Source organism: Ictidomys tridecemlineatus, chromosome 6 (genome assembly GCF_052094955.1).
Source record: "Ictidomys tridecemlineatus isolate mIctTri1 chromosome 6, mIctTri1.hap1, whole genome shotgun sequence".
Taxonomy (NCBI): Eukaryota; Metazoa; Chordata; class Mammalia; order Rodentia; family Sciuridae; genus Ictidomys; species Ictidomys tridecemlineatus.
The window spans coordinates 29,575,905-29,601,782 of NC_135482.1; the positions used below are offsets into that span (position 1 = coordinate 29,575,905).

Sequence of the window (25,878 nt, forward strand, 5' to 3'; positions counted from 1 at the left end):
GATTTAATTTAGTTTTGAGAGGAATAATTCTAGCTGCTATTTTGAGAACTGACTGAGAAGGGGAGGTGGAAGCTGAGAGACCATCTCAGTAATTCCAGTGACAGATACTGGGTTGTTGCACTAGAAACAATGAAGACAGGGTGTAGTTATTTGTTTTTCCCTCTCTGGTTGCTTTTAATGTTAATATGAGTTTAGGAAAACAGCAATGGCTGACCTAGCCTCTTTTTCATTATTATAAAGTCTTTCATAGGCCAATATTTCCCTAAAATTCTATTTCCTATTAAAGACTGTACCACGGTAATATATTTTCTACTCATTTTCCAGATACTGTCAACCACTGTGGCTGGTTGGTGTAGGAAGCAGATGCCCATGTGGCATGATTTTGGCTCCTTTAGAGGAATTCTGACTCTGACTGAAATTTCTACAAGGAAATGATTTCTTTGTGTTAAGATCTTCCAAATATATTACTTCTCATTTGTACAATATAACAGTTTAGCTTTGAATCACCATTTGCACATTAGTTCATATTAGTTTACCAACAGAACAGTAGAGGGAAGTTTAGGAAGAAAAAAAGAAGAAAAATTCCCAAATGAGGAAACCTATGCAGTTAGGATATGGCTGTTTGCAGAGGTCCAAGATTCAAGCTAATGCCTGGTTCCTTCAACTGGGAGCACACAGAGGAGGAAAAACCACAAGGAAACTTATATCTTTCAACATTACATTTATAAAAAGACTCACATTTAAACACATGGATAATCAGGTTCCATTTGTCCAGAGCCTCATAGAATTTTATGAAGTATATTGCTTTGAAAAATTCAAGCAGTATTCAAAAGGAAAAAAAAATGTTAAATACTCTGCCTTTCATTTTTAATTTTTCTCTCCTATTTTATAGGGCTTCTGTGGATTTCCAAATGAAAAGATTTGACAACATTCTGTGTTTGCTAGAGTCAGATTTCAGATCACTCCAGTTAAATTATTGGATTTATAAGTTAATTGTAAATAACTAAGGAGTTGAGGATCAGGAAGGAGAGCTCTAATTAAAGACAAAAAAAAAAACATAGTGGAAAGTCTTGCAGTTACATGGTTTCTAAAAAATATTTGCAAAGCCAAGTTTCTATTCATGACCCCATATCTAATTATATCTTGGGATATATGTGTGCTGAAATTATTCTCATTCTTTTAATGTCATCAATGAAAATTGTCTTTATGATCAATCCGTACTTCTTCTAATGGTTTCCATGGTCTCAGAGCAAAGATATCCCTGCCTATCCTTCTCCTACCAGGTTCAAATTCTAAGTCAGTAGGAAAATCTTTGCTATACAGAGAAGGCCATGTGATGAGCCAGATGGCGGACAGGAATGAGAGTCCAGACACACAGATGGCACAGGCACATAGGTTCAAATCACAACTTCTTCCTTAAGAACCTCAGGACCTTGGAAGAATCGCTCCTGAGCTCTCCTTTCTTCCTTTCTAAAAACGAGTTGGAAGTGTGAGGATAATGCTTACCTAGCAGTATGATTATAAGCATCAAAAGCAATCATATTACAAGCGACTAGAGTGATGTTATTCAGGTGGGATATGTACAACTGCAAGAAACAAAATATTCAACTAAAAGTGGTTTTTGTTCAAGGGAATATTTTTCTAAAAGAAAAATAAATGCAGAGGTAAGGATTCCCTGGGTTGGTGCCTGAGCTGATGACTTCACAGATATGTAGGTCAGGGTCTCTATGATTCTCCTGGCTACAGTAGCTCCAGGTATCATAGCCTTACATGACAATGCCCAAAGCAGAAGGGTGGGCATTATCTTTGCCTGTCTCTCATGAGGGAATATTCTTCCCAGAAGGCAGAACAACTTTCCTTCTATTAGCCTACCCTGGGCAGCAAGTCTGGGACAGATGTTCAACTTCCTTATGTGACTCTGTAGCTAAAGAAAAACTGGGAGGAATGTGGGAGTTAGGTGGAAAGGCAAGGGTGTCTGCTTTGTGGTGCTCAGCTTACCAAGCTCTTATAAATATTAGATCCTTTCCCATGTCCAATGGCAGCACAATATATAGGTGCCAGAAGACACTTCCAGATGGCTGTACCTTCTGCAGATGTTACAGGGCCTAGCGCACATTCCCTTGTCACACTGAACTTTTCCTGCTCATCTCTACAGTCCTATTTCTGCAATATAACTAACCTGTCCAGTTTAAAAATAACAACAGAAAAAAAAAAAAAACAACCACAAAGTTTCCTCCTATCCTTGCCAGGCTACCAGCAGAGGCACATGTTATAATTAGACAGAGGAACCCATGTGAGAGAAGAGCTGAGGTCCCACTTTATATTTTGTTTTGAAATTTTAATAAAAGTCTATGGAAAAAAAAAGTCTATGGCTATCTTGACATATTTTCCAGATGGTTTTGTCTTTGACATGTGGTATGTTATTTTCTCTCTTTTTAAATTTTTTTTTCAACTTGTAGATAGACACAGTACATTTATTTTGTTCATTTATTTTTATGTGGTGCTGAGGATCAAACCCAGTGCCTCACATGTGCCAGGCACACGCTCTACCACTGAGCCACAACCTCAGCCCCATGATGTGTTATTTTCTAATCATGCTGGTTGTATTCTTTTGCTCCATCTATTTCACCTAGGAAGTGATTTTTTTTTTTTTGGTGTTGTTAATGAAAGGATATTAAATATTTTAAGCAAAGCCCCTTTCCTAGCTACTACAGTGACAATGCAAAATAGTGGAGAATCTGGGAGGAGAAAAAAAAAAAAAACAGAGCTAACTAAGAGAAAAGAGTCACTGAAGGGTTAGGAGACAGCACTGAAGTAAGCTAGGTCAGTCACTGCATTTAGAAAATGAGCCAGCCAGTATTTTGCACAGAGCTAGGAGGGAAGTGATACCTTGGTTAAAATTAATTGATCAAGATGCAGGTTGTACAAGCTGTACTTAGGAAAAAAGTACACGGAAGCTTTTATAACTAAACCAAAAACTAAAATGTGGACAGTCTAGCACAAACAAAAGAGTCAGTGCATTAGGAGTTAGAAATTAATACAGATGCCACCACCACTGGACTGTTACCTTGACTCTAATGCTTCAGGATTCTTACTCATTATCTAGAAAGGAGAAAATGGAAGTTACTCACAGGAGCTGCTCTAACACCATTATAGTTAGCTGTACATGAATAAACACAGTAAAATACACAAATATAATCATACATGTACATGTGAATGCACATACATACACACCTGTGTGTATGTGTGCGTGTGTATGTGTGTGTAAAATTTAAAATGAGCCCTTTAGCCATTGTGATACCTTCATTAATGGATGGTGCTGGACTACAGCAGTTGAGTTTCTAAAAACCAAAATTAAAAAAAAAATAGGAATATCTTCTTAACTTTTTAAATCAGGCTAAATTCTACTTCGATGTGCTCCTTGTCATAATAATTTCAGGAGATGTAGTGTCAAAAGAAGATACAAGTTTCATATTTAGAATTTGAGAGACTTGAGTTTATGGGAAGCAAGGAAAAATTCACATTATTTAATGATTATTTCCAAAATGTTTTTAGTGTATTTAGTTAGTTCCTACAAATACATTATAAAAATCTTGGATTAGAAAACACTTTCTAATTGCATTGTATTTTAATTCCATGTAAATTAAATTACATGTTATAATAGGCTGCACACAAAATTTGCTAAATAAATTTTTAGGCTGCTCTTTATTGCTTTGGTATAATTTTTAAGTCATTCCTACTCTTCAACACATTCAAGAAGACTTATATTTGTCTTTATTTATGTTGATTTTACATTATTTTGGACACTACAAAATTAATTCCTCACTCTATGTCTGATGGATGTCCAATACTTTGAAAATATGTTAATTGACTTGTCCATCAACAGTGCATCTGAGAACCCATGATGAGCAACTTTGGGCATTTAATGGTCCTTATGAAAAATACCAACAACCATAATTGCCAGCATGTTAATTGCTGTCTCTAAACAGTGACCAAAAATGAAATCTTCTAGAATCTTGAACATCTTTTTCTTATCAATTTAAAACTATGTGCTTCTAGATTTTTTTTTCCATCTAAAGCAAACATAAATTTTGCCTGCAGTAGATATATCTACTTAGCTGGGAATTCAGGATGAGTTTAACATGAGACAGCAGCCTTGGGATGCTGGGGTAGGAAATGATATCCTGGGAGTTGTCCTTTCATTTTGATCCTTTGGGAAGCCTGAGGGTTGGGCACCACGTTACACATAATCATGCGATAAGAGACACAGGGTTTAGAGGCTTAATCATCCCCATTTTAAAAGATGGACAGTTCCTGGTAAAAATCTTTATAAATGTTTTCATCAACTCAGCAACCACAGAGTTCAAAATCAACAACCAGAAAGAAAAAAAAGAGCACCTAAAGAAGATCCTAGTTCCTTTACTCCTTTGTTGTGTGTATTTTAAATACAATGGTGGGAGAAGGTTTGTTCCAGATTTTCCCATAGATAGTCCTTGGGGAATGAATTTAAAAAGAACAAAATAGTCTTTCTATGACTCAACAGAAATAGAATCTGTAGTATTATTTTAGCTCAAATGTAGTGAGGTGGGAACATTCCTTTGTGATTTGTTTCCTGAACTCTGAGGCACTATTTATTGTAGTCTCATTTCACTTGAATTTCTGGCAAATGGAATGGTTAGTTTCTCTTTAACAAACATTTAAAAATATACCTACACATCTCCAGGTAAGCTACTGTTTTTCCTAATAGATGAATATCTTGTTTTGAAGAACTAAAGGAACTTAAAATTCTGGCATTGGGATGTTCTTGTTATTTAGCTTAAGCAGCACAGCACTCAGTTCCCTTCTATGGAGAATAAATATAAACAGTACAGTGCACTGCTGAACTGCTGAGCACTTTAGAGGTATTGTTACACACAGGGCCAGGAGAAATAATGACAAACTTAAATGTTCCCAAATACAGCTTTTCAAAAGCATATTGAATGCATAAGAGAAGTTTAAGAAGCATAACTTTTTTGTGTGTGTGTGGTACTAGGAATTGAACCCAAGGGTGCTTAACCATTGAGTCAAATCCCCAGCCCTTGTTTATATTTTATTTAGAGACAAGTTCTTCCTGAGTTAATTAGGGCCTCACTAAGTTACTGAGACTGGCTTTGAACTTGTGATTCTCCTGCCTCAGCTTCCCAAGGCGCTTGGATTACAGGCATACACCACTGCACCTGGCAAGAAGCAAACTTTTAACCACAGATGTGACTCAGATCCCAAATCAGAAGCTGACTTTGAACAGAAATGAGGATCCATCAAAATTTGTGGTTAGCTCTTCTGTGCTTTTTATTTTATAGTGCTCATATTCAGGTATTGTACTTCTACTATTCCTCCAGTCTTTCTTGGTAGCTCATAAGTTAACATGCTGTTACTGACTATTGTTAAGTTTTCCCCATAGGTAAGTAAAAATTTGTTATATGCTAATGAAATTACAAACACAAGATGAAGTGCAGTTTTGGCCAGAGACACACTCTTCAAATTCTAAAATTATTTTGATGTATTTTACAGCCATCCTTTGGTGTCCATGGAGAATTGGTTCCAGGTCTTCCCACAGATGACAAAATCAGCAGTTGCTCAATTCCCTTATATAAAGTGGCAAGTATTTGCATAAAATTTACTTAAATCCTTTCATGGTCTTTGTTTTTTTGTCTGGTTTTTAAAGAGACTGGTGTCTTATGCGTTACCCAGGTTGGTCCTAAACAATTGATCTCAAGCAATCTTTCTGCCTCAGTCTCCCCAGTAGGTGGGAATACAGACTTGGGCCCACCATGCCTGGATGATTTCCCATGTACTTTTTTAAATTAATTCATTTATTTTAATTATATAAATGCATTTTGATTCATTGTACACAACTGCAGCACAACTTTACCTGTATATGGTTGTACACAATGTAGCATCACATCATATGTGCAGTCATACATGTACCTAGAGTAGTGATGTCCATCTTATTTCACCATCTTTCCTGCCCCCATGCACCCTTCCTAGCCTTAGATTACTTCTAATATCCAATACAGAGTAAACACTAAGTTAATATTTGTTATATTGTATTGTTTAGGAAATAGTGACCTAAGTCTATACACATTTAGTATGGACACAATTTTGTTTTTAAATAATTGAATGCCTGAGCACAAAGCCTGATGAGACAGAAGGCTGACTGTATAAGGAAAGCCTTTCCCTCCAAGCTACATTCTCATGTTATAGTACTCTTGTGCCCTGTCCAGTTCTTGACAATTATTTAAATGGCTTTCAAACAATGCATGTCAAACTTTATAGTAGATCAAAATGAAACATAAGAGTAACCATTATTTGAAGGTAAGCACTTCAAAAGGTAAAATTAAGACTATCTTCTACTGGGGTTGTTAACATAAATGCAAAGGAAAAAGAGAGAGTGATAATATAAGACTTTGGAAAACATCAGTCTGCTGGTCATATGTATACATTCCACAGTATACACTGCCGAGTGCTGCAGACTAATATATTATGTTCTCTATACAGATTGTAACATATATTTTGTTCAAATATATTTTATGCTAGCTGCAGAATGTAACATTTCTATAACTCATTTTTCAAAAAACAATAAGGATATTGTTAATGCTACCAAAGTATAATAAGGTACAAGAATTCACTTAGGTTAAAATAATAATTTTTCCACTGAGAAAAGTAGAGAATTCTGTCAACATTGCTCCTTTTATTTTACATCCTTGATTTCTAATTATTCTGTGAAAACCTTAAAAACTGTACATTTGACATTCTGGAACAAAGAGAAGAAAAAAATGTGCTTGTACATAGGGCAGAGAAAAGACCAAATCAACATATAGTAAAAATACTACACTAGAAAATAAATTTGTATAAGTCTTCCAAATATCTTTTATATTGTTAAAATTGCTTATAGCAGAACCTCTAGAGCTATCATTTCACATGTTCGAATTCAGGGTCAGAAACTAAACCTGCATTTAAAAAAAAAAAAAACCTTCATTTTGTTTATTTATTTATTTTTTATGTGGTGCTGAGAATCAAACCCAGTGCCTCACAAGTGTGAGGCAAGCCCTCTACCACTAAGTCACAACCCCAGCACCCCCGCCCCCAAACCTGCAATTTTTAATCATTGCCATCAGGTGGTGGTGATGCCCCAGCCCCAGACAACTTAGTCACCTAAATACTTAATTATCAAGCATGACTGAAAAATAATAATTATACTATTTTTTTTTTCTATTCTGGGTCTCAAACCCAGGTAAGCAAGTGTTGTACCACTAAGCCTCACTCCCAGACCCCACATATTTCCTTTTAAAAGAAGTCAAGAGACATAAAGGTCATACAAAAATAAAATAATCACATCATGTTCAGAGTAAGACCTGCTGAAAAGCATCAACTACTGTTGTATTTCAATATTCATGTATCAAATTGTATTTACCAGGCAGAAAATTTAAAAACAAAAATGCTTGTAAATATCAAGATGAAAACCAAAATTCATAACATTAGCTGGTTTAAACCACTTCTCAAGACATATACCAAAGATCATCTGTACCCTTTTTGGTTATTAAACGTTCAGTTTCCTGGGTATCTGTCTGGACCTACTAGAAAGATGGGAGCCAAGATGTGTGTGTGTGTGTGTGTGTGTGTGTGTGTGTGTTGTGTGTGTGTGGACACTTAATTAAAAAACGTATGCTTAATTTAAAAACCCTCCAATTAATTTCAACTAATTTTATGCACACTAAAGTTTTGAACCTCTAATTTAAGGATTTCAAATTTCATGTGCTATTTTAAAATTGCTTTTCTGTTATATTCTCTTGCCACTCTACATTTTTGAATGATACCAAAAATAGAAGACCAAAATACAGACACATATTTGTTTTTCACAACAGTAATCTTATTATAATATATTGCAAATAAATAATGCTGTTTTTTTCTGATGCTTCTGAGAAGACCTCAAACATGCAATGTTAATTTTTGCATTTTAAGAGTGTGGCTCTGTTAGTGGATAAACAGGTCAGAAAATGTGTAATAAAGGCTAGAAAAGGGATGATGCAAATTGGCAGAGCGGGTGGAGGGAGCATAGCAGTAGATACGGTCTGTGAATACTTTTTTTTTTAAATGTAGAAGACAAAACTCTAGCCTTGAAATTTTAAATACAAATCTGACCAAGATATGGCTTGGTAATCTTCATTTCAGAAAATCTTCATAGCTCATGCTAATGCATGACTCCAGTTGAGAAGATTTTATGGAAGGAACAGAACATCATAATAGGGATTTGGACAAAAGATGAGAAATTGAGTATTGGGTAGGAATCAGTTATTGGGCAGGATAACAATTATTTTGGTAAAAAGAATTCAGATAAGATTACAAAATCAAAAATAATCATTGAGAAATAAAGATAGAAAGTTTTATCTGCTAAAAGTAAGATTTGTTTTAGATTTTAGGATAGGCATGAATCTCGAGATAATGGATAAATGGCCCTGGGTTGAGAATTCGGATGCTAATCATGGAATAAAGAGGGTACTTTCAATAGCCCCCTTTTCTGAAGTTCTCATTTCAGTATAGAAAATTATTTTTTATAAGCCTGAAAATCTGATGAGTTAAGTTAGCAGAAGATTGGAAAAGGATGAGCAAGTTTTTAAATATGGCTCTTTATTTGGAAAATACCCTCATTTTAACCTGCTCTAAATCAGCATGCAGGAATTCTAAAGGAACAAAGCTACTAACAGCTCCTACTGGCATACTTTATAGCTAATTCATAGATCCTGGTCCACATCAATCTTCAGGTCCTGCACCTTGTACCGCTGACTTTAAATGGACAAATGATCAACGCATGCCTACTAGCTCTATATTTAGACAAGTGAACCCAAAATAACTACCTTTAAATTGGCCCATGTCTATAGTAACTAAAGTAGCAAAGTGCATAAAATAGGGCACGATGAGTTTTGTTCATTTGTTTTTCCATTAAAAATCACTTTATGTTGATTGCAAAATGAAATGAGGTAAGTTAGTTTTCTTCTTGAGTCTAGCTTGGATACCAGCTGCCAGTGTATTGACAATTTCACTGTCAACTCTGATAGAACCATTGTCCTTTAGTTTTTATGTGGGCCTCAAAAGAAGCCTGCCCCTGCCCAGGACTTGCATGTTGGTATAACATAGGTCCATACTTCAACATCCATGTCCTTTCCTTCATGGCTGAGCACATTTCCTATCTTTCATGAATGAACTTAATAAGGAGTGATTAAAATTTACTTAGCCTTCCAACAACATTTAATGCATAGTGCTTTAGAGTAGTAAAATGTTTGAAAGTGGCACTGATCCAAGTCACAGGAAAGCCATGTGAACGGACTGGAAGCTTTTGTTGGGAATCCTTTGGTCAGGAGACAAGAGTGGAGCAGTGGAAACAGAGCCATTTTCTGAATACATCATTCTTTTTTATTCATTCATCTACACTTGCAGGGAGCAGCCATTCATAAATATTATTTAACTACTTAGATAGGAAGATAATAAAAAGTAAAGAGGAAGGACAGAAGGCCAAGGATGAATGCCCTCAAGTTATGCTTTCTGTCAGTACTTTTTCAAAAGGAAAAAAAAAAAAGACATTTGAGTTCAGTTAACCCTTGTCAACTAAAGGACAGTATTAAAACTCAGGGGAAAAGAAAATACTGAATGAGTGCAATTTGCAAGTTTTGTCCTTGTCTGTGTGAAAGACAGAGATGGGGGAGGGAAAAAAAAAAAAAAAAACTCAGGCCGGAAAGGAAAGGTTAGAATTTAATTACACGTTTTCTTATCCACCAAGTGTTTAGAATGTCCATGCTGTGTCATAGTAACATCCTATCACTTCACAAAGATCGAAAATCCAACTGTAGGGTGGACCTTGGGTAACTTTCTAAATGTTTGATTATAAAGAAAAGGAAAAGTTATTTTTTAAATTTTTTGTTTGTTTTTTCTTTAGTTATACATGTGTGAAATTGTTTTAAGAAGCACTGCAGAAGCCTTGAAAAATATATCCCAATGAGTAATGCAAATTTAAAAAAACAAAAAACGTTTCACTTTGAATTAATTGGGTTTAAAAACTGTACAAGTTAATAATATTTTATAAATCAATGCTATAAAATATACAATGATATGCCAACAATCCTGTTCCCCTCCTCTTTCCAATCCTAACTCTGAGTTTAGTGTCTGTCCTTCCAAAATTTTCTAGAGCAAGGCTATCAAACAGAAGTTTCTGTGGTGGTGAAAATGTTTCATCTGTGCTGTGGAATATGGCACCACAAGCTATATGTGTGACTATTGAGCACTAAATACATGACTAATGTGTGATGAAGTGCTAAGTTTTTACTTGTGCTTTTTTTACCTATTTATTTAATTATTAATTTGTAAAATAACAAACTGACAAATTATAGTTGTATGTATTTACAGGGTACAAAGTGATGTTATGACTCATGAATACTTATTTAGTTTTAATTAATGTAAATTTAATTACTAATATGTGCATTCTAGGTACCATATTGTAGACCACATGATGTTTAGAGTCTCATGTAAATATAGGCTGTGGTTTGGATAGGAAATGTTCCCCCAAAGACTCATGTGTTAAAGGTTTGGTCCCTAATGCAGCAAATGTTCAAATGTCGGGCTTTGGGGAGATAATCCAATCATAAGGACTCTTGAGTTCATCAGTAGGAACTGAATTATTTGCATTATTGGGAACTGCAGGAGATTGAAAATGGTTGAAGGAAATGGGTTACTGGGAGAATGCCCTTGAAGACTATTTCTCTCTCTCTTTCCTGGCTTCTCATTTTGCTTCGAGAAAGGAGTGCTGGGACACTCTGCTTACACAGGGCCACCTAGCAAACCAGCTGACTATGAACTGAAACCTCTGAAATTACCCCAAATGAACTTTTTCTCCTTTAACTTGTTTATGTCAGATATTTTGCTCACAGCAACAAAAAGCTAACACAATAAATGCTTAAAATTTTCTTGTTATTTTTTGTTTAAAAATGAACAATGTTATGTAAATTGCTCTGTAAACATAATTTTGTTTGTTTCACTTAACATGGGTCCATAGATTTTTATCCTGATCTCTATATCTATCTTACTATTTTTCTAATCAATGTATAACTTTTAAATCCATAACTTAGCCTTCTTCTTTTGATTAAAAGTATCTTCTTTGTTATAGTAATGTCTTGCCCATCACAAAAGTGTTATAAAAAAATGTTTTGTACATATAATAATACTAACCCTTATCTTTGTACCCATGGTTATGTAAACATATAATGGCCTGTGTTTTTTTTTAATTCTGATAACTATCAATAATTTTTTTTTTGAAATTTTTCCAACATTACAATTGTTGGGAGTCGCCCGGCTCCAAAGACTAACTTCCCCATCCCCCGAGAAGAGCCATACAATGGTGAACCCTGCTGGCTCACATGATCCTTACCCACCAATCAGACTAGCCCTGTTAGCTCACATGATCCTAACCCACCAATCAGACTAGCCCTGCTGGCTCACATGATCCTTACCCACCAATCAGACTAGCCCTGATGTCTCACATGATCTTTACCCACCAATCAGAAAGCACCCCATGCCAACTGTCAAACTGTTCAACCATTAAACTGTCATAACTGTCAAACCACCCCCGGCTCTATAAATATGCAGAGCTGTTCCTCAATAAACGGGCATTTTCTCCAATGGCAAGCCTTGATTGTTCTTTCAACTGTAATGTACATTCCCATGAGTAATGAGTCTGTGGGCTTCGCACAAAATGGATTTTTTCATACTCTTGCCAAAACTGGGTTTCTTGAGTTTATTTATTTTGCCAATCTGAGAGGTATGAAATTATTGCTTTAGTTTTAATTTGCATTTCCCTGAGCATTTATAAAGATAAATACTTTTTAATGTTGGTCAATTCAAAGTAAATATCTTCTGAATCTTCCTTTAAAGTAAAAGCTAGAAATTGTGTAGTTATTTTATCATAGATAGATTTTTAGGACTAAAAGAACCACCTTAAAATATAGAGAAAAGAGAAACACATTTGAGTTATATAGGCAATTCTGTTACTGGAGATTATAGTTTGCAACCCAACTTAGTTTTTTAATATCCAAAAATAAAGAATAGTTGTTAAAAAAGAAAAGTAAAGTTAAGGGCAGTGTTTTTTAAAGTGTAGTCCAAGGATCAAATCAACTTGGGTTTGTTACAGAAACTGATTCCCCATCCCATCTAATAGTCATTTCTCTGTATGGTATCCTGAAATCTGCTTTTAAAAAACTGTCTAGGTTTTTATTATGTGCTTTAGTCAGCTTTTTCACTGCTATGACTAAAATATCTGACCAGAACAATTGTAGAGGAGGAAGTTTATTTAAGTTCTCATGGTTTCAGAAGTCTCCATCCATAGAAGGCTGGCTCCCTTGCTCAGGTTTGAGGTAAGGCAGAACATCATGGCAGAAGACTGTAGTGGAGGGAAGAAGCTCACCTTCTGATTAGCAAGCAGAGAGAGAGGTCTCCACTTGTGAGATACGAATATATACTCAAACCCAGGCCCCCAATTCCCACCTACTCCATCCACACCCCATCACTTATGTTATCCCTCAGTGATTGTGTTAAGATTCTCACAATCCAATCATTTCTCCTCTGAAGCTTCTTGCTTTGTCTCACACATGAGCTTTTTGGGGACACCTCACATCCAAACCACAACGTTATACAATTAAAGTTTCAAAAATGCTCAATTTGGCCATGTAGTTCATTGGTAGAGCTGGTGCTTAGCATGCATGAGCCTTGAGTTCAATCTGATCCAGCACCAAATCCTCTCCCCTCACCCCCACCACCCCACCAAAAGTAATTGGTTCAGGGACTAAAACTGTGTGATTTTCTTACTTTTTGCTTAAGTCTGACAAGTTTTACATAATTGAGAAAAAGAATAATCTAACATGAAAGCTAATCCTACAAATAAATTCCAAAATAGTTTAAGAGTAAATGAAAAAGCTTTTTCCATAAACATTGATCTGTAGCAATGAGTAACTAATTGTCTGTAGGCATTTGATAACTTTCCATGGAGGATCAACCCAATAAATATGTTATAAAGAGAAATTTAATGTCATTATTAAATAATCATAAAATATTTTCTCAACTCTCTAATTTTAAAATACTATTGAAATGTTATCAATAAATAACACATGGTAAAATAAAGGACATTGCTTTAAATAATAAAGGACCAAGGCTGGGTTTGGGTTTTAAGTTTACTTAGCTATGTGAGCATTAATCTTCAATTATCGGACTATAAATAATTTATGAACTCTGAAGAATAATGCCTATTTCAGAGTTATTTTGAGAATTTAATCAATTATAGACTATGAAAACTACTTTGTTAAATGTCAAATGCTGATTATTATTATTATTTAATAATTTAGGAGTACTTCTAAATAGAACTTTTACAGTCTTTTTTTTATTCCTGCAATTAAAACATCTACTTTCTCCCCATTCTCATAGCTATTCTCCTCCTATTACTGGGATGCAGGTCTAAAATGTCTTTATTGTTCCTCTTTAAGTACCAAATACTTTGGTTTTTTAAAGTTATTTTTTAAAAATTTTTAGTTGTAGGCAAACATAATACCTTTATTTTACATTTTATTTATATGGTGTTGAGGATCGAACCCAGGGCCCCATGCACGGAAGGCAAATGCTCTACCACTGAACCACAACCTCAGCATTCCACCCCCTTACTCTTTAAAATCAGGTTTCAGTAAGAATAGAAATATATAGAATAAATAATCATTTCAGAAGATAAAATGCATCTCAATGATTCCAATGATTCTATTGTGGCTCAAAGGGATTCCTGCGTGGCATCACGTCAAGAATCTGAAATACACCCTCACAGGTATTCCAAATGACAGAAAATTATCATAGGTTAAATATATTTTATAGAAATGATCAAAAATCATTGGAAACTAAAGTTATAAGTAAGGTTTGTGATCAAGCTGAAAAAATATTGCCTGGATGAAACAGGAAAAGTGGCTAACGTAAGAGAACTGCTTTTCTTCTGGGTTGATAAGCAGACTATGAAAGCAATTCAAAAGGAGAATTCTAGCATGGTTTGACAAGCTAGTGTTCTTGAATTAGGTAATAGATCTTTAAGGTGAATTCATACAAGTCACAAAAATCATGTAAACTTCAATAATTTTTTTATTGAAAAATATCATATACATGAAAGTGGAAAGCAAACGTATGTAGTTTGATGTATTTTTTTCACAGTGAGTCACGTAATTAACCAAAGTAAGATTTAAAACATGTCAAAATTCTAAAATCCTTTCTGACCAGCAATGGTAACCATTAGACTGACTTTGATCATTACAGATTAGCTTTTCTCTGTTTTTTAAATTTTATGTAAATGGAAAAAAATCTCAAATGCTTTGTTTTGTTACCAGCTTCTTTTGCTTGACATTATTCTTGTGAGATAACATCCCCTTTTTTTGTGTGAAGCAATAGTACATTCATTTCTACAACTTCATTCCATTGAATAAAAATACTATAACTAAAATCCATTCTAGCATTAATGTTTATTTGGATAATTTTCTGTCTGTTATCATAAATAATGCTGTTATGAATATTGTTATACATAAATTATTAAGAAAGAATATAACTTGTAGAAATACTGCATCAAGGCATATGATATTATTTTTAGTAGATATTACCTATTGCATTGACCAAATGGTCTAATAAAGGTGTATAAAAATGGTGATAGTGGATCTCTTTATTTACTTTCTTTCTTTTTTCTTTATTTACTTTCTGATATCAGGTTTTAATATTCTATCATTAAATATAATGCTTCCTGGAAGTTTTTTCTTTTTTTTAAAAAAAATATTTATTAATTGTCAATGGATCTTTATCTTATTTATATGCAGTGCTGAGTAACCCAGGGCCTCACACATGCTAGGCAACCATTCTACCACTGAACTACAACCTCACCCACAGTTTTTTCCTTTTTAAATAGACACTCTATTAGATTTCAAAAGTTCACTTCTATCCTGTTTTTGATCATGAAGAGATTTTGAATATTAGCAGAAACTTTTTCTGTTTACATGATTACATAGTTTTTTTACTTGTATTCAACTAACGTGATAAATTATAGTGATTAATTTGCAAATGTTAAACCAACCTCACACTCTCAGGGCTAAACACACTTTTGCTGTGCTTTTTCTACATTATTGGAGTTTGTATGCTATGATTTTGTTCACATCTTTAAATCCACTTTTGTAAGAGATATTGGCCTATTATTTTCCTTTCTGATATTGGCCTTATCAGATTTAGTTATGCTAAACTGTTAGAATAGGTAGGACAATCTCTTTATTTTTCTGTTTTCTGGAAGAACTGTGTAAGGTGGTTTTTACAACTCCTTTAAATATTTGGAATAAATAACATGTGTACCTGGAGGTTCTTTTAGAGGAGATTTTTTTAAATTAATAAATATATCTTCAGATTTTCTACTGTTTAATTGTACTTTGTAAAGTGTAAATTGTACTTTGCAAAGAATTTTCTCATTACATCCAGATTTTAAGTCTTTGGCAAAAAAAATCATTCACAATATCATTTTTGATATTTCTAAAAGTTTTAGTATTAGGTAAAGTGTAGCAATTCAGAGATTTCAATAAAAATTTTCAATCAAAAATTTTAGGACTTTTCTCTTTTCTCCTCAGTGTATACCAAACTTTAATTTTTTGTCTCTTTATATTCATGAAACTGTTAAATTTTTGTTTAGATTTTTAGACTTTTATAGCTTTTTTTTTATCTTTAGCTTTTTCATTTTACCCCTCACATAGTATAAAATTTGCCAAAATGCCTAAAAGATAGCAAAGGAGCAAAGCATTCATTTCACTTACTTCTGATTTCCTTTTTTCTAGAGTTTTAACTCTTCAGGCTTTCATTGACTTGTCAGAATTAAATTTTAATTTTTGCCTCTTCTAGATTTTCTATGATGTCCACCATGAGTTGCCAAATGTTCAAAAGGGAAAGGATTGTGGGGAAATCCCAACTCAGGTCAGTGTGCTCCCTTTTACTCTAAGATCTTGACTCCTCCTTTCTCCACCCCTTACCATTATTTTTAATAGGATGGCTGGGCTAATAGAAACTCCATTGAAACTCCACTCCATTGAAACTTAGAGTGGAAGACACCTCCCCAAACATCCTTTGAAGTTGATAATTGATGGTGAGATTTGTATGAGAAAGCAGGGACATTGAGAAATTTTAACTTTATCTAGTTACAACACTTTCAAAAATGACATCTTGAATAGTATAAATTATTATAGATTCGATTTTCATATTAAACTATGCAAAATCCTTAATTGATAAACAACATTTTTGTAGATTTCATTTAATAGGCCATTGAACATTAGAGCTATTACAGGGACAAACAATGTTTAAATTTAAGATTCTGGAATCAGACTAAAATTGGTAAGGATCCATCTACTAAGGCATCTCAGACAAGCTACTTCAGGGTCCTTATCTGAATTTTTATAAAGTATCTAGTGATATTCAACACAAAAATATGATCATGAGGATCAAATGAAATTTTCAATTCAGTGTGCAGAAAAAGAAACAAGGTAAACTCTCAGTATTTCTTATTTAGAAGAGGAGTGAAATCACGACTGAACAAAACAAGAGTATTATTGCTATGGGGACTGAAAAAGTGAAACCAAATATGGTGTCTTTTGCCAAATCACTCTAATGGTCACTTCACCAACCCTACATCGAACAATTTTTTTATAAGAAAATTATTTACTTTTTATAAATTAATTAATTTATTATATATATATTTTATTTTTTATAAGTAGTTATACATAACATTGAATGGATTTTGACACATCATATATAAATGAAGTATAACTTCTCATTCTTCTGGTTGTACATGATGTAGGATCACACCAGTCATGTAATCATATATGTACATAGGGTAATAATGTCCGATTCATTCTGCTACTCTTTCTACCTCCATACCTCCTCCCCTCCATTTAGTCCCCTCTGTCTAATCCAAAGTACCTCTATTCTAGAAGAAAATTATTTCCCATGGCAATACAAAAGTGGAAAATGGGATTAGGATTCGTCGTTTGATTTTTATTGTATTCAACATTTTAAATAGTATTCAAAAGGAAAAGCTTCCAAAGTCTCAATCCAATAAAAGATACATTTACAAAGAAAATTCAATATTTCAAGTTTCATAAAAATCATATATAAATATCAGAAGCAAAATCTTCATGTATATATCTCAAGTGATTTGTTTCCTTAAATGTTTAAACTCTAGGACTGATTAGAAAGTGGGTGGCTTACTTCAAAAGGAGTTGGTAGGTGCACATTTTGTTCATAATGAATGTTACACATCTGCCTTCAAATCATTAATTCAGACGTGTTGGGGGTTTTGGCATTATCTTTTCAGCTTATTGGGCCAAGTCTTTTCTCCAAGGTCTCCATGGTGGAAGTTACTGGTTTCCTACATTTTTCCCCATGTACACATCTTGACTCACCTATCAAGTTTAGATTTGAGTTTATTATTTGAATCATTTTACTGTCAATTTTATATCTTTGTTTATCTGTCCTTTTTTTTTACCCCCAAACGACAAAACCTTACCTGTCTCTATTTCTGTGTGACATGGTTAATCTCACTTCCCTATTTCTGAGACCAAGCTGCTGGGATCTGCTGCAGAAAATTACATAAAGATAAAAAAGTGAAAAAGACAAACAAAGAAAAAGAAAAGAAAGAAAGAAAAAAGGAAAGATTCGTTCAAATAAAAATAATTTCACATTGGAAAAAAATCACAAAAGATACTTTATAGTTGACCTTCTATAGCAACGTTATTCTGTTTCAACTATGCCCTGAATACTACAGAGCAATCCCATGGCAGGAGTTTATTCAATTCCCACTTCCACACTGCACACACGTTTGCTTTTTGCACCCTCTTACTCTCTTCAGTTCATAATACCACAACCTTCCTCCTTCATTCTCAATAAATATCTGATTTTCTGTGTCAAAGAAAATATGTCAACAGTTAAAATTACTTCAATGTTCCACTGGCAAACATTCACATCCATTAGTGATGGCCCTTCTCTTCCCACTCCCCCTCCTATGGCACATGTTCCTGATTGATAGCACCCTCTACCACACTTTTCCAAGCCCTGCCCTTTTGCATATCTCCTTCACTTTTATCTCTTCAACCTCTCCTGCCCTGCAGATATTCCCATGGAATACACTCAGATTTCCCCCTACCTTAAAAACGACAACCCCTTTGATTTCACCTTTACTCCATCCCTGATATACTCTTTTCTTTTTATAATCAAACTTATTTTAAGAAAGTATCTACCCTTGTTGCCTCATTTCCTCACTCTTATGTATTCTGTAATCTATTGGACTTCTGCTTGTATCTCACTACTGAAATGACCATTGCTAGCATTACCTATGAGTAGAGGCCACAATGAAACAATTTCCCTGGGACAGAGGCTCCTTCCTTCCTTCCTTCCTTCCTTCCTTCCTTCCTTCCTTCCTTCCTTCCTTCCTTCTTTCCTTCTTTCTTTGGATTAAACCCAGGGGTGCTCTTCCACTGAACCACATTCCCGGCCCTTTTTATTTTATTTATTTTTTTATTTTGAGACAGGGTCTCACTAAGTTGCCAAGGCTGATTTTGAACTTGAGATCGTCCTGCTTCAGTCTCCCAAGTACCTGGGATTACAGGTGTGAGCCACTGTGCTCAGCTGAAGCTTAGTTCATTAAACCATTTGTATTTTGGTCTACACTCTCAGTTTAAATAACTCCAACAATTCCCATGGCTAAGATTTTTATCTTTATGTAAGCAGCTTTTAAAGTTACATATCCAGCCTAAACTTCCCTGAGCATCACAGATACAGTGAACTTTCTAGCTGACAATTCCAGTGGGAAGTTTTCTGTGTGTAGTGAGACATGTGGGTGCTGCAGGAATGCAAATAATTTGGCACTACTCCTAATTAGTGCTCTTAGAATATTGTTAGTCATATTTTCCATGGAGGGAGAAACTATTAAGAAGATTACTAGGAGTGAGATGAAATCTTAGAGTAGTTTTGATTTGCATTTCTCTAATTGCTAGAGATGTTGAACATTTTTTCATATATTTGTTGATCGATTGTGTATCTTCTGAGAATTGTCTCTTCAGTTACTTAGCCTATTTATTGATTGGGTTATTTGATTTTGGGCATTAAGTTTTTTGAATTCTTTATATATCCTGGAGATTAGTGCTCTATTTGATGTTCATGTGGTAAAAATTTACTCCCATTCTGTAGTCTCTCTCTCTCACCTCATTATTGTTTCTTTTGCCCAGAAGCAGTTTTTTAGTTTGAATCCACCCCATTTAAGTCCAGTCCTAATGACAGCTATCAAGAATACAAGCAACAATAAGTGTTGATGAGGATGTAGGGGGAAAGGCACACTCTTACATTGCTGGTGGGACTGCAAATTTGTGAAACCAATCTAGAAAGCAAAATGGAGATTCCTTAGAAAACTTAGAAACCACCATTTGACCCAGCTCTCTCTCTCCTCGGTCCATACCCAACGGACTTAAAATCAGCATACTACAGGGACACAGCCACATCAATGTTTATAGCAGCACAATTCACAATAGCTACATTGTGGAACCAACGTAGATGCCCTTCAGCAGATGAACGGATAAAGAAACTATGGTATATATACACAATGGAATATTACTCAACATTAAAAGAGACTATAATCATGGCATTTGCAGGTAAATGGATGGAGTTGGAGAATATAACTAAGTGAAGTTAGCCAATCCCCCCAAATCAAATGTTTTCTCTGAAACGTGGATGCTGATCCATAATGGGGGACAGAGTATGGGAGGAATGGAGAAACTTTGGATAGGGCAAAGGGGAGGGAAGAGAAGAGAGGGAACAGCAGGGTAGGAAAGATGGTGGAATGAGGTAGACATCATTATCCTAGGTACATGTGTGATGACACGAATGGTGTGATTCTACTTTGAGTACAACCAGAGAAATGAAAAATTGTGCTCCATTTGTGTAGTATGAATTGAAATGCATTCTGCTGTCATGTATAACTAATTTAAACAAATAAATAAATAAATTTTTGAAAAGATTATTATGTAGAAACATTTATTTATTAAATTATTGTATCTAGAGTTTTTTAATAGACAAAAACTCTCCACATTTATTCTAATTTTTTTCTACTTGTATCTTTTCAAATGCCCTTATTAGAAACAATGAAAATTTTAGGAGCCAGGAACAATGACATGTACCTGTACTTGGGAGGCTGCAGTAGGAAGAGCATTTGAGCTCAGGAGTTCAAGACCAGCCTGGGAAACAGAGCAACAAACAAACAAAAACAATTAAAAAAAATTTTAATACAAGCATTATAAGTAATAATTAATAATTAAATAGAACAATTATAATGAGTTACTACTTGTATATAAGTTAAATACAATTAAGTAAATTATTGCTTAGAGTCAAATATAAACAATCTTACTGGTAAGTAGCATGATTGTGAACTTTTATTTCAGAATTTCAGCTAACTTCTCTGACACATCAGATGAAACAGATTGAATCTTAATGGGTATTTCATAGCCTGAGTGCAGTGTATATGGGCGTTCAATTTAATATCTTTGTTAACCTATACATACATGTTTTGCATATTATATTTTACAACAATGGTGTCTGTCCTGACCGGCAGGACACATCAACGTGGGCAGCGAACCTAGATGGGGAGGAATGATTAGTAATAAAACCTTTTAAAATATGTTTTTGTGTATGGATTAATATTCCTTCTCTTCCAGAAGACTCTTTTTTTCTTATTCGGGGGAGTGGGGTGGAAATTGGGCTCTTATTTCTCTATTCGGTTGTCTGTAAATACTTGCACATGGAATACATTTGCCCTTTCTTTTTAAAACTTTTTTCTTAAGGTGTTGAATGTTGAACCCTGGGCCTCAAGCACACTAGGCAAGTACTCCATCAGTAAGCTGGATCTCCAAATTTTTTCATTTTATTCTGAGACAGGTTTCTTTAAATTACTCCTGCTGGCCTCAAACAATTAATCCTTCTACCTCAACTGCCCAAGCAGCTGGAATTACAAGTTTGTGGCACTGCAAAATAGACTCTTTGTCCTGTTAATTGCAAGTTTTTAATTATTTTTAATTGGTGTATTATTATGCATAATAGTGGGATTCATTGTGCCATATTCATAATGAAACTTTTAAACATCTCCCTCATTGATTGGGAGCTTTGTTGAATGCAAGGATTGTGTCTGGTTTCTTCTCTGATGTATTCCCAGTGTCAGGACAATGCCTTGTTCATGGTAGGTGCCCCAAACCTATCTAGTGATGCATGGAATTTTCCCATGAAAGTATTGTTAAATAAATGCATTCCTCAAACTTTTTACTCAGAGGGCTCGAAACCTCAAATCACTTCTTGCTTTCTCTATGTCTTCAAGCTATATATCTCAGAATTATGCTTTATATCATAATAACTTCTTTATAAGGTTATATTAAGGATCAAACATAATTAGGTAAAATGCCAAGTGTGAATTTACCCTCCAGTGAGTCCTCAGTGGTTTTCTACATCATAAAATTTGTCTTTAAAAAACTAAAATTGTAAATTACATGTCAATGTAAGTAATCTAAAAAAATATATTTTAAAAACATTCAAAACGCTCTCCCTGACTTTTTTTCTATCCAATGGGATCTTTAGGGATTCTCTCCTGGTTGTAATCCCCAGAATTTAATTGTATAAGAAGACAAAATAGAATCCAATTACAATTATTTATAACCAAAAGTGGCAATACAATCTAGAAACATAAATAAGCCTAGACCAAGGAAAGGCAGGTAGTGAATTCATTAGCCATAATGTTCCCCATACAGAGAGTGTGATTTGGGGCACCAGTGTGAAAACACATCAAGGAACTGCCAAATCACACCTTTTCCCATGCTTCACCTTAGGCTACACCAAACTTTCCACATCCATGAGGTATTATAACAACATGTCAAGGCGGCTTTAGATTTAGTAGTAGAATGCACATTCTGGTGCAAGACAGATAAACTTTGAGCTGGGCAGAAATGAATATCCTTTCCAGTTGAGAAAAAACAGGAGGCACTGAAACTTCAACTGTTGTCAGGGCAAAGTAAAACAGTACCTGGATGTTTGGGGAATCCTTTGGCACTGGCATAGAAGGAGGAGGTGTAGGAGTCTGGTGCCAGACATATGTTGTTATAACTTTGCCAGCCAAAGGGAAAATTTAGCACAATTTTAGGTGTGTGTGTGTGTGTGTGTGTGTGTGTGTGTGTGTGTGTGTATTAGGTACAGATGTCCCCACCCTCTCCTGCTTATTTTATAACTTCAAGATTCATTGGGATCTCCTAGACCTAATTCTCAATGGAACAAACAAACTCTTAAGAAAACAAAGATACAGTAAAAAAGTTAACTCAAACTTCCTAGTTGAGCTGTGTAATTTTTATGAGGTTGTGAAATATTTAGATAGTCATTGCTGTCTGCCCACTGCCTCTTAGGGATCCATCCCTTACCAACAATCCTTTCTCCAATCTCTACAACCTCTAGTTAGGTTAAATTCAGAATTAAAAGGCGGAAGTCCCAATTCCCTTTCTTTCCCTCCCTCTACGTCTTCCTTGAAACAAAATCATTAGGTTCTTCATTCAAAGCTTTTAATAAATTGTCTCACATTCTTCAGCATAATTTTAGAAGGTAGATAATATTACTATTCTTTCCCATTAAACAAAAAATAGCTTAGATAAACTATGGCTTAGAGAAGCTAAGAAGGTCATACAAATAGGCAGCTGTACAGCTGAGCTTCACCTTCAAGTTTACTGCCAATTGTGGCTTTGAAACACTACACAACACTCTCTCTTAGTTGTGGGTATCACAGTAGCCAAGTCAATATCTTTATACATATGCAAAAGGTGCACATTTTCTCAGGAATCTCAGAAGCCTGCATCAGACATTTTTGTCAAACATGCATTGCTACAGCAAGGAGGAGGTAGGTTGAGCATTTAAATAGGAAAGGTAGGAACTTTACCTTTCCAAAACAGCTCCCTGCAAGACAGAGTTTGATTTGATGCAACATGCCTTTGTTTTATACATTCAATTTGCAAAATGTTGCTCTCTGAAGGTTTTATAGGTCTTCAGGCAAGTACTGAAGTGATGAAGTATGCAGAGGGCTTGAACATGTAATTAACGATACCTTCAGGAGGGCTGAAAGGTGCCGTATATATTTACTGGTAGTATTGCAAGAGTAGATTTGGCAAGCTTCTTGTTTTGTCTACTTACGCCTATGTTCTTAGAATTGTTTGAAAGTTTGCCAGTGTACCAAAAAAAAAAAAAAAAAAAAAACAAGACACACACACACACACAAAAAAAAAAAAATGCACTGAATTTTTTTTTTATTAAAACAATGTATCAATGAAACTGAAATATTTTAAGTGGACTTAAATACTTCCTTGTTTGTCCTAATCAATATTACTCAGAAGTGAAATTATCCTGTTACCAGGAAGGAAGGCAGTATAGGCATAGATTTTTTTTTTAAATGGCTGATACTGCCTGCTGTATATTTCAAAGGACTTTCTTGAGGCCCTGCCCTGTGTTAGAAGCAAACTCCAGCACTTCAGTTATGTAAATGATGCTATGATTATATAATGCTCTTTTACTTTTCAACAGGGTACAACATCTTTGCACGACAGATGAATTCTCTTGGGAAATGTAAGATTGCACGGAAGATTACAAACTATCAAACACTAGAACCTCAAAGAAGATAACAGCTAGGTAAAGAACTCAAAATAATAAATTTTTCCTCCCCTTGACACATTTCTCCCCAGGGCCTACTTCTCTATTCCATCAGCATCAGGGAATCTTATTTTGTCCAAATGAGTCAGATGATCTAGTAATTTGTATGAACAAAGATGTGTCCAGATTGTTCTGGGAAAAGTCATTCTCTATACCAGAAAAAAATGACAATATATATATAGAATTGTGGAAAAGGATAGAGCTCCATACTTGCACATATATGGATTCAAATCTCCTTTTTACCAATTATTAGCTCAATTATCTCAACCCTTGGTTCCCTCATGGAAAAAGGGGGATGATATTCTGTATTGCATAGGAATAGCATGAGTTACATGTGAATTGAAATGAAAATTAAAGTAGATCCAGATATAGTAACAGCTAATGATGATGATGATAATGGTAAGCCTGTTATGAGCTATGTGATAGCAAGTGCTTTACACACACATTTAAATCTCCAACGACCCCATTAATAGCTGCTACTATGTCCAATTTGCACAGGGTAAATGATCCTCAGGGAAACTTTTCAAATATTTTCCAAGCTGTCACTATTAATAAGTGACAACATGGGGTTGTGAACTCATATCTTTGTGACAGGAAAACTTGGGTTCTTCATTACCATGTTTATTCAAAAGAATTTGCATAAGTAGTATCCTCACGAGGAAAGAATACACACTCAACAGGAGTCGACTTCTGTGCATGTATATACGAGTGTATTTTCCTAGGAATAAGGATTTTTCTCTAATGATGATTCTATAGGAACCAGTTTTTAAGATACTAGATTTTAAGATTCAAGAGTCTCCATACTGCTGGGTGACGCACAAAGAAATTATCATTTCTTATTTATATTATCCTAAATTTTATGCCCTATTTCTTCAAATAGTTTTGATATGAAGAAATGGAAAGGGTTATCAGGGCCCTTCAGCTTTTCACTTAATAAGAACCACGGAGAAGCAATTATAAGAATCTGTCCTCAAGGCCGCTGGGAATGTTGGTGGTTCTGAGATGACCAAGGTTAAACACAGCAAAGGATCATCAGGTCTGAGGACACAAACTACATGGTAGGGGTGGGGTGGGGGTGCATGCATGCTTTTCTTTCTCGTGTTTGAACAAACTGTGTCTTGCAAAGTGAGAGGCCAGTGCCCTCTAGCTTGAAGCTCCAGATCTGGGAAATTTTATTTTTATTTTAAACCTACTTTTGGGAAGAGCAGACTCAAGATAATTCATTATGAGTGAATCAGAGCATGTCACTAACCTTGGTTCCTTTAAACAGGAGTCCACTCAGTAGCACAAATGTTAGTGTTCTGATGGAGGCTGAAACAGAGATGCAATTCATGCGGGATTCATGCAGAAAACTCAAGCAGAGCCACAGCAGGTGCCGGCTCAGTCCTAGAAATGAAAAGCACCTGAAAGAACATGTTTTTAGTGTAAGTTAAATTCATGTCACCTGGGCGAGGGATGGGGATGGGGGTTGCTGATCTGTAGACCCACTGATTCTAAGATCCTGGCAGACACCTATCTGTTCATGGCATGGGCTAAGTTATTCATGACATTAAGAAATATAAATATGGTGACAAAGAAAAAATACAACAGAGCAGTTCATTCAAATTAAGTAAAACAGGGATGATTGTTCAGATGTCACATTCATTCACAGACCTCTAAAGTCTGTTTTATTCCCTTCCACAAATAATGTTGCTGTTTTTATGAATAAATAGTTTAATATTTGGCAAGTTCCTTCTTTCTAATTTATGGTATCTGGCTCAAAAATCCCCCAGGCAGCCAGGGAGCTTAGTCACAGATGTCAGCTCCGGGTGGTAGCAAAAGCAAAGGGCTGACTTCAAAGAGTTAGTTGCAACAATGTAATAAAAAGAACGGATGCCACAGACATCCAAGTGTCAGAAAGAGTCAGAACTCAGAAAAGAAAATGTGGAAATATGTCAACCGAATGCTGGCGCCATGTTTCCAAGTCCCCTTGTTCTTCAACAACCCAGATCTGCCTTCCATCTCTGAACCCGTGACTCTAAATAACCGTTATCTTCAAGA

General features: G+C 35.0%; 1 long non-coding RNA gene across 1 annotated transcript in view; it reads right to left on the minus strand.

Moving 5' to 3' along the window:
• LOC144378316 (uncharacterized) overlaps positions 1-25,237 on the minus strand; it is a 36,032-nt gene extending 10,795 nt beyond the window's left edge. The window contains exons 1-2 of the long non-coding RNA XR_013440015.1: positions 25,091-25,237; positions 20,292-20,348 (exon numbers count right to left, since the gene is read on the minus strand). This is a non-coding gene — a long non-coding RNA (uncharacterized LOC144378316). The remainder of the gene's footprint in view (positions 1-20,291; positions 20,349-25,090) is intronic.
• Between the last annotated feature and the right edge of the window lie 641 nt (positions 25,238-25,878).